The sequence below is a fragment of the Mchenga conophoros genome, linkage group LG23 (assembly GCF_057382185.1).
Source record: "Mchenga conophoros isolate Kocher_MC1m ecotype Shallow Benthic linkage group LG23, M_conophoros_male_GT1.1, whole genome shotgun sequence".
In the NCBI taxonomy this organism is placed as follows: domain Eukaryota; kingdom Metazoa; phylum Chordata; class Actinopteri; order Cichliformes; family Cichlidae; genus Mchenga; species Mchenga conophoros.
The window spans coordinates 47,287,331-47,297,624 of record NC_140547.1 but is presented as its reverse complement, the minus strand read 5'-3'; the positions used below and the strand labels follow the sequence as shown (position 1 = coordinate 47,297,624).

At 41.7% G+C, this 10,294-nt stretch overlaps 1 protein-coding gene across 1 annotated transcript in view; it reads right to left on the bottom strand.

The window, feature by feature from the left end:
- Window positions 1-10,294, bottom strand: part of LOC146548168 (ribonuclease inhibitor-like) — a 343,680-nt gene that overhangs the window by 141,425 nt on the left and 191,961 nt on the right. The window lies entirely within an intron of this gene.

Genomic DNA, 10,294 nt, shown 5'->3' with positions numbered 1-10,294 from the left:
CTTTATAGCCTATTAGTTTCATTTTCGATGCGCTCTGAGCTCATAGCAAATTAGAACAAACATCCTACTGAGTGATTTTGCAGAACTACCGTCTATTTATAGAGCTGCTAATTATTTGGCATTATTGCAGCAAACCAGCCTATGAAATGGATGAAACATCATGACAGGTTTCCAGCGCTACACGAGGGACCTGCTTCAAACAAACCACCATGCCAATCAGATTACTTCTTCCATGTGAGGGTGAAGAGGTGACCCTTCTGGATAAGATGGTGAAGGTTTGCTGCGTTTGGTGAACAGTGTGATAATAAAACCAGAGAAGAATGAAACCTGCTCCTGTTAAATGTTCTTAAGTCTTGTGCTGTTATTTTTTCAAAAGATACAGTAAATAAAGTAATGTTAGTAGTGGGTGATATCATGTAAACACTCATGATTTGGTGTAAACATTTTGTCATTTGTAAACTGTAAATGACATGGATTCTACACTGTTACTGATGTGATGTTCTATAAAGTGGTTTTAATAAAAAAAAAAAAAAAGGCAAAATAACTTAGTTTCTTTATTCAACTTTTGAACAGTGGGACTCAGTCAGTACATATTCAGTAAATGCAAATTATTTACACAGCAGTGCACTACAGGCATACATCTAGACCCCTAGATAAAACATGATGGCATTATAGCAGTGACAACTCCTCCACAGTAGCAGGTGGGGTTTTTCTTTTTTGAGGACGGCTCCTTTTACCTGTCACTACAGATGGTCTGTGTATGTTTTGATCAAGAGCCTTTTTTTGGGCAGCTGAAGAGAAGTCGTCTATCTTATGGCCAACCTCTGGGTGTATCTTGGTATTATTACCAGGCAAAACCCAGTATGCAGGTTCATCTGTAACAGTCCTTGTGCCACGGATCAACACTGTTCCGTCTACTTTAGACAGAAGAGCAGCGACGTGGGTGCAGGTCTCTGCGACTCCGGCCATACAGGTGCAGCGGGCGGCTTCAACCTTCCCTGTGATGCTCACAGTGACCCATGGCTGCAATGCTGGTTCATTCAGTCTTAGAGTGCAGCACCTGAAACACACACAGACAAAGTTCATTTAAAGACAAGAACTATGAGCCAAGGCCGACACAAATGTGTTTAATCTACTTTATCATAAATGTAACAAAGTGTCAAGAAAGTTAGCACATACATGTGATTTTTCATTTCTTTATGTGTCCATCTATAGAACGCTGCATGTTATAGTGTAAATCTGCCTGTTCTGTCAGAAACCTGCCTGCAGAAAATGAACCTAAAGTATGTAATGCAAGGATGTCATCACTTTAGAGATGGAGAAAGCATAAAGTGACAATTATGAATCACTTAATATGTTAAGGAGATTCTGCAGGTCATTAATCAAAGTATAAAACTAAAATAAAATGTATTTTTAGTGACACAAGATACAAATATGGAAGCAAGATGTATAATTAGAATTATTTATAATAAACATTAATAAATCATTGCAATTTCTTTAACCATAGAGAATAACTAAATCCTTCAGGACAGTGTCTCATCAATGCACTGAACTCACTATGTTATCCACCTAACAGTCTCCACATGTTCTCACTGTAATTTCCCCTCATGAATGAATTTATGCTGCAGTAATCTGAATGTTTGCAGGGAAATCAAACGCATTTCACTCGCTGTACTCGAGCTGACTTACCTTTGATTGAATGACGACTTGTACGCGCTGACTCCACAGATAAGGTATGAAATATATCAGGCTACGTCAATAGCGGTTGGTCTTCAGGGTTTCTACTCCACGGCCGTATTTCATACGGGTCCACATTTCCAATGCAGGCTATTTTCTGCAAGTACCGCCGCTTCGCCTCTGGACGCAATCGGTCTCTATACAGTCCATTCTCTTTTAAGCTGCTTTTAAGCATCTTGTAATCGTCGTTCCAACACAGTGTGTTTGATTTGATTCGTAGACCCCGAAAATGCCGCCGCGCTCCCACAATGCATTGCGGCGTGACGTCAACTCCGAAATAGTAGTGATGGGTCCAGCAACACTGATGCACCGACGCTTGTATCAAGCTCACAGAGCGAAACCTGTATCGGTGCGTGTGTCGCTTTAAGAAAAAGTCACGTGATCGATACAGCTGCTGTATCGCTCATTACCAACGCGCTAAACTGTGTTTAAAAGGTACCGCATCTGCATCTGTCAATGGGATGAGTCGCCACCAAAAAACCCCCCAAAAAACCAAAATTACTCTCGCAAAGATAAAAAAAAAAAAAAAAAAAACATCTCTCCATAACAAAATTGAGCTTGAAAGAAAAAAAAATGTTTCTGCTGTGTGGGATCATTTTGATCTTTTAACTGCAAATAAGGGAATAGTTTGTCTGTCTTTGTTTCAGTGTAATCTATCAGAATAGGAAAAACAGCAATGTGACTTGCAGTGTAAATTATTTTCTATTCTGCTGAGCTTTGTTACACAATCAAAAGCACCTCCTCAGTGTTCAGGCATTACAGAACCAAACATGAAAATGAGGAGACAAACACACCGAGAATGAACACAGGTCGGCCTATATTGACACTGAACTGCTTTATCGTCATTTTTTAATTAACATGCGTTTTATTATTTTGAAATCAAGCACCTAGGAAGTCTGTTCTGGACCATGCAGTCCTGAGTTTTATTATAACGGACTGCCAACCCCTTAGTATTGTGGAGAGTGTCGGAGAGAAACATTCCAAGATCAGAGGATCCTTTAACGTACTGGGGGAACAGGAAGACATCTTATCTGAACCTTTTCCACCTGGCTTTACAGTTTTTGTGTACCCCAGCTTCATCTGTGCCTCTGAATTTTCCAAAGCTGGGGAAATGCACCTTAGAACACACATGCATCAACACTACAATGAGCGGGCGGAGGGAGGTTTTGGAGTCTTCTCACACCCCCGTTCTCTGCGACAGGCACGTGCAGAGGGGGGGGGGGGGGGGGGCTAGAGGGGCTTGAGCACCCGCCCCTTTCCTGATGGGTGCCCAAGGTGCCCTTTTGTTGAGGCAACTTTTTAAAAAAAAAAGTATTATTTTTTTTAATGTGTGCGTGCGTGCGGAGTCCTGTCTGTGCCCTTCAACAATAATATTTAACTATTAATCACAGTTTTGCTAAATAAAAGGATCTGGCTTGCATCAGTCACATGATCACATTTAACCAATGATCGCCCTCGACGGCAGAACGCGCTGGTTACGAGCCGGGAACGAGCTCACAAAGAGCACGCGCATCTTTTGCGGTCCGGAGCTGTAGGAGAAACACAAGTTAACTCAGAGACACAGACTGATGCGACAAACCCAGTAAGTAGGTGTACAGCGTACACTGTAGTGTGTAGCACACAGGAGTATTAGCTTATTACGTACACGTTGGTAAGTTGTCTTGTGGCAATTTGACGAACTGAAACAAACGAGCGTGCTGTGTGTGCAACAGCGCGACAAACATTACCTGTCCTTTTATTAACTGCACAAGTAGTGCTGGTCATAGCTGCTGGCTACCTGTGTAAGGCTGTCATAGGTCTGTAGCTCTGTCACCGTTTTAGGGAACATATTTAGTTTTAAAGTAAGTTACAGAGCATTTCCTGCCCTTCTGGGGGGATTATATTTCACTAAAAAACGATCTAATATACATGTCCACATAATTATGCATTATTATAATTATAATATATTAAAAACACGCTGTATTTTAAAGAACATACATTAAGATGCAGATTATATTAGATTTATATTTTAAATAAGACAAAATTTGGATTTTACAGCAGTAAAATGATTGTATCTCTATACATGTAATAAGCTTTGCCCTGCACAGAGTGGATAGTGAAACAAATGGAATCATCATAAATACATTATTTCATATTTATTACTTCCCCCTCCTCATTGCTTTATTATTGTAGCTCTAGTAATAAATAATAATGTAAGGATTCTGGATCAGCACCATGATGCCCATAGTATATACAGTATTCTGAAGAAGGTCTAAAATGTCAGTGTGTTGCACCAAAATATTTAAGTAATTATCAGTTTTAGTTCTTAGAGTGTACCTCAAAGCACACTGTGTTCTGTTGATCTTATGTGCTGCACAATAATGTTTAATATTTAGTATTTACTGTTATATTACTATATATCATTGTGATGTTGTTTATTGTATTGCTCTCGTTTTCTTCTGCTTGTTTTCTTTTTTCTTTCTCAACAGGTGATCCAGGTGATTGATGTATGTGTGTGTGTGTGTATATATATATATATATATTTTTTTTGTTTTTGTCTGCTTATTTAGTTGGTTTTTGTTTTTTTGCCCTTTATCCCTGTCCCAGGACACAGCTGGGAGTGATTGACAAGATGAGACAGAGGAAACGCAAACTAAACACACTGACATGAGACACGGACCTTCACCACAAAGCAGTAAATACATAGACTGAGGCTACGTCCACACGTACACGGGTATTTTTGAGAACGGAGATTTTCCGTTTTTGTTTTCAAAAATAATCCCGTCCACACGTAAAGGCAGAAATGAAGGAAAACACTGCTAGGAACATGCCAAAGCAACAGGTGGAGATATATTCCTAACCGTGCAGAAATGCTGGCCAATCAGAAGTCTAGAAGCCTCGGTGGGAAAAAGTAAACAAAGCTGGGGCATAGAAGGAGAACCAAGTCGTATGTGTGGAGGGACAGTAACTGTGTGTATATGTAATCATTTAAACACTGCAGAAAGTACAATTAACACTAATAGTATAATAATAGTACCTGAATTGTACGGAGCCCCTCTGATGACATGGTCCAAAAATAAATAAATTGTGGCCACAAAATACCCTCGAAATACTATTTTCGAGAGCACGAAATGGGTATAACGTGGCAACGAATTACGCATTTGTGGCAACATCATATTGATACAATTCCTGGACAGCTGCGTAGAGACACAAGCATGAGAGTAGGCTAAACCTATACACCGTGGACAGAGACGGTATGAGTGAGTTTTATTTTAGGCTGGGAATGAGCTACAATGCATTTTGAAAAGCCTGCAATGCAAGGAACCATTATTACGGAGAGACATTTAAACAGGATACTGAGAGCCCAGTTGCTTTACAGGGCCTGGACGCCGGGATAGATTTTATTGTCAACCAACTGCAAGGGCCTGGGAAGGATCACGGTTATTGGTCAAGTGTTTCGTGCCCACAAATTAGCATTTCGTGCGCACGAAGTAGTATTTTGTGGCCACAATTGATTTATTTTTTGGACCATGTCATCAGAGGGGCTCCGAAGAATTGGGATACAGCCTCTGAGATAGAAAGTGTGCGACCGTGAACTCGACTCTCTTTATGACACATACACACACAGACACACACACAGACACTTGTTTTCAGATTTTAGTGAGGACACCAAAAAGCCTCAAAAATATCCTCAAACTCGTGAGGACGGCCATTTTGTGGGACTCTATTAGCCCACATAGTAGCATACCAACTCTTTGTCCTCACAAACATGTCTAAACAGGCACACACACACACACACACACACACACACACACACACACACACACACACACACACACAAACAGGTTTGTCAGGTTCCTCGGCTCGTTCTCTGCGTTCAGTCCATTGAAGGTGATTATTGAGCCAATCACAGCTACAGAGCTCACTGTGACTCTTCTTCTCTCTACAGTCACACAAACAAACACACTCAGAGACTCTGACAGCAAAACTACAACAATGTGGTGTTAACACTCACCCTGCCTCAGCTCCACCGTCCTCCTGCTGCTCTGACGGAGGCTCAGCTGTTTCTCTTCCTGTTCCCACCTGCTCGGGTGGCTCCTCCCCTCTGCAGTTACAGGAAATCAGGTGTGTGTGTCTCTTGTTGAGACTGGTTCTTCCTGCTCTCTCTCTGGTGGTGCAAAAATTTTTTATAGCGGGTGTGTTGTTAGGCTCTGGGCATCTGCATAGACATGTTCTTTTTTTGAGAATGTGAGGACAAACTTGAAAGAGAGACACTGTGAGAGTGGACACATCCACACTGCTGCTGCATCTGTGCTCACCACGATGGCCTCCTTCAGAGAGATGGAGGACTCACTCTGTCTTCTGGCTGATGTAAGTGTTCAGCTTTGAACAGCTGTCGTTCCAGCTGCTTTTAACTTTGTAGTTTCACATTTGTACAGACTTTATATTTTTTATAGACGTGTCATAAACCAGTCCTTAAATCATTTTCATTATCACAGATACAGTCTACACTCTGCATCATGAGCTGGTCAATATCGCAAAAGTTGTAATTCGTTTCATGTTTCATGTAAACTGCTCTGAGGTCACAGTGACACCAGCAGATGTAGTTACAGCCTCTCTGTCCCCACCATCCCGGCCCACGTAGACCGCAAAGGCCGGGTCCTCCGAAGGATGCAGCCGACGAATTGGAACACAGCTCATGTCTGACAGCAGTTTGAAGAGGAAATGGATTCTGTTCTGTTCTTCACTCATCACCTACCTGACAGCTGACACCTCACACCTGTTTCTCAGCTGCAGGTCAGACAGAAGGACACACAGAGGATGGAGGGAAGGAGGATGGATCTGCTAGTCTGAAAGTTGGTATGTCAGTTTCTGGTCAAGTTTTTGTTCAACAGGAAACATAAACAGAAGCAGGATTCATACCAGCCTCCACTTGAACAGCAGCCTGCTTAAACTGTCTGCGTGTCTCTAGCTGATCTCTGTCTCCTGCTGATGTCACAACGTCTCCGTTTTATTTGAACACTGGAGGTGAAGATGGCAGATTGTTGGCTAAAATGGATGTCTGTGGCATCCTGCATTTAATGTTCAGCATCTTTGTGAAAAACCCTTTAAAAGTTGTTTAACATGTCCAAAAATCCAAAACTGTTACAGATTACAAAGATGTTGTTTCTATGGGCTCAGGCTGTACTTGCTAGTTCACATTTCGGTAGTAATGTTGATGATGAGGATCATTATTTGTCATTGCTTTAGTTTTTATTCCACTGTTTCAAGGACATGCACTTAGTAGGGACAGCGGACTGGACAGGTCTTCAGTCTGTCTCGCTCTAAGACAGCTGGGTTAGGCTCCAGCGCCCCCGCGACCCTGAAAAGGATCAGCAGAAGTGGATGGATGGAGGGTCAGTTTGTCAACATTAGAAAAACAAACATACTACCTGCCTTAAATGTGAAATGGACGGGCTTTATGTTTGCTCGTTGTTTGCTAAAGAGACTTTTCTGCAGCATTTCTCTCCCGACTTCTTTGTAGCACCTTTCACTGTCACACATTTGATCTTTACAGCAGGGCTGTGCCATATCATATACCATACTATAGAATTTTGACATAGTAGCTATATAATGTTACTCCTACTTTATAGATCTCCATCACCCGATCCTCCGAAAACCTCTTGGAGTTGGCAGCACTCGACTGAGCCATTTTGTGCAGAAGAAGATTAAAATGATGCTTTAAACTCCAGATGTTATCTGAGCTCAGATCCTAAAGCCAGACCTCTGCATCTTCATTCTTGTGGAAAAGCAGAGCAGATGTTGTTTTCAGGAGGATGCTGCTATAATGGCTTTAGTTCCTTGCAGGTAATTATGACGACAGCGGAAGCAGCAGGAACAACAAACAGCCCAAACTAACAGACAAACTATTAATGAAAGTCCAACCCAATCTCCTCCATCCCCGTATCCTCCACTATTTGCATCTTCATCTGTGAAACCTGCAGAGCAGAAACAGTGTGTGGACAAAGTTAGCCGGTATGCAGACATGTTTGCTTTTGTTACAGGAGTTTGAAACACATCTGCAGCTCATTCAGAGGCTTTGGGGCCGTACACACTTCATTTTAAATCAGTACAGCCGATCTCACAGCTGCTGGATGTTTCTTTGAATCATAAGAACATTAAGACAAACAAGATGATCATGAAAATCATATTAATGATTGATTTGGCCTACGTTTGATGCTGAACTGCAGTAGCTCCTGACATTGTGCTTTTATTTCGTCTGGGTTAGTTTGCAGCACTGCTGCACAGTTTACATTAAAGTGCACTTTTGCAGAGCAGACGACCCCCTGCACGACTGATGGGGTGAACCAAGGCCCTGCATCAGACAAAGAAGCATTATTTCAACTGTGAGTCATGCAAAGCAGCTCTAGTAGAGTCCTGTAAATGAACAGACTGGATCCCTGTAACGTACCACCTCAGTGACCAGTGGAAACATTCAAATGTTCAGGTAGTCATCCTAACTGACTTGGGGTTTCTGCCAGTGTGTTACAAGTGAAGCAGCTTGCCTGGTCTACACACTGGGACTCGTTTCTTTAAATCACCATTAATACAGTTTCAGCTGCTGACACATTCACTAGTGGGTAGTAATTAAAGCATGCTGCACCACTCATGAGTGCTATCATTCAGCACTCTCATTCATTTGTCTTAAAGCTGGTAATTAAACTCCCTGATGCCTCACTCTGTCTCACTCTTTTCTGTGTGTGAGAGAAAGAAGATGCAGCTGTGTTTCTAACAGCTGCTCTGGAGGAAGCCCTGCAACTCTAGAATCTCACCTGAGTCTGTGACTGTGAGCTTGATGGAGTGCCTGAACTCCTTGATGACTCTCTCACCACAGATGCTGTGGTTGGTTGGTTCACTCACTATGTATTAACAGACCTCTCTGCATTGAATCATATCTGTTATTAATCTCTGTCTCGCTTCCACAGCATGTCTTCATCCTGTCTTCCTTCTCTCACCCCAACCGGTCAGCAGATGGCCCCGCCCCTCCCTGAGCCTGGTTCTGCTGGAGGTTTACGTTGAAACCAAGCACACCATTGTTTTTCTTGTGACATTACCAATAAGTTTGATGTGTCACATGGCCCTCTTCCTATTGAAAAAACAAAAGTTGTATCCAAGATGGCCGACTTCTAAATGGCCACCATGGTCACCACCCATCTTGAGGAGTTTGCCCCTCACATATACTAATGTGCCACAAACAGGACTTTAATATCACCAACCATTCCCATGTTATTACGGTGTATCCATATAAATGGCCCACCCTGTACTTACATTATAACCAATCCGCTCCTTTATCCCCACTTAAAATATTTTTACTGAACTATTGTAATATTTGCTGCCATTGCTGCTGTCCTCTTGGCCAACTTACTCTTACAAAAGACATGTTTAATGTTAATGAGATTTTTTTAACTACATAAATAAAGGTTATATAAAAGTCGCTGCCAAAAACTGATCGCGGCTTCTACCTTGTTACACGAATGTTGTTTGTGGCTCAAGATGACTTTATGTCATCCATGAGGGAAGCATTTGACATATGTTTCACATATTATAGCCCAACAAGTTACTTATAGCAGTTTAAATACGAGCAATCACTTTTTGGCAAATACCAGAAATCAGTTTTTGGCAGACAATCACTTTTTGGCACAACACCGGTGTCTAGCAGGTTTTATATTTTAGAAAGTTTAAACATCAGCTTAATAGAAGTAGTGTGGTCGTGAGTTTTGCATAAACAAATTTGTGCAAACCTCAATGAAGTGAAGCAACATTATAAAGAAGAGTGAGCCTAAATGACTCCCCAATGATGTGAGAGACTGATAGTCATACAGAAAACAATGACTTTGAGCTGTTGCTGCTAAACGTGCTTCTACAAGCAACTGAATCTTGGAGTGCACTTTGGTTTGTCTGCTCATAAATTGGTGGTTCATGATGATAAATGAACTTCTGAACTGGTTTAACATCAGTGCAGTGGCTGGTCCATTCCTTGATGTATATGTCAACGTTCAAAATGAGCCATTTAAATCAGCTGTGTTGGATCAAGGACACATCTAAACCCTGCAGGACAGCGGCCCCGAGGCCTGGAGTTCCCACCCTCAGTGCAGTGGAAATAGTCTCGTGCCAGTCTTGGTGCTGCCTTTGAGTCTATATTGCCGAACACTGTGCGCACACATTTTTTTCCTTCCTAAACAAACACACATTTGTAAAGGAAAATTTAAATTGAACTCACAGTTGGCGGTTAATCGTTATATAGTTTAGATGTACACCGAGAGACGCATTTAGTGGGACTTTTACACCGCCACAGATTTTCTTCTTCTTTTTTGTTACATTATTGACATATACTAGATATTTTAACCTAAGCAGCAACAATCATGTCTCTGGTACAGGCACTTTCCACCATGCAGGTTAAGCTAAAATGTGACTTGAAACAAATTCTGGGTTTCCGTTCCATAAAGGTTCATTTCATCTGGTAAGTTAGCCCCTGAGGTAACAGTCTATGTGAACATAACATACTCACTGACTCACACTCAACTTGACTGATAGTGAT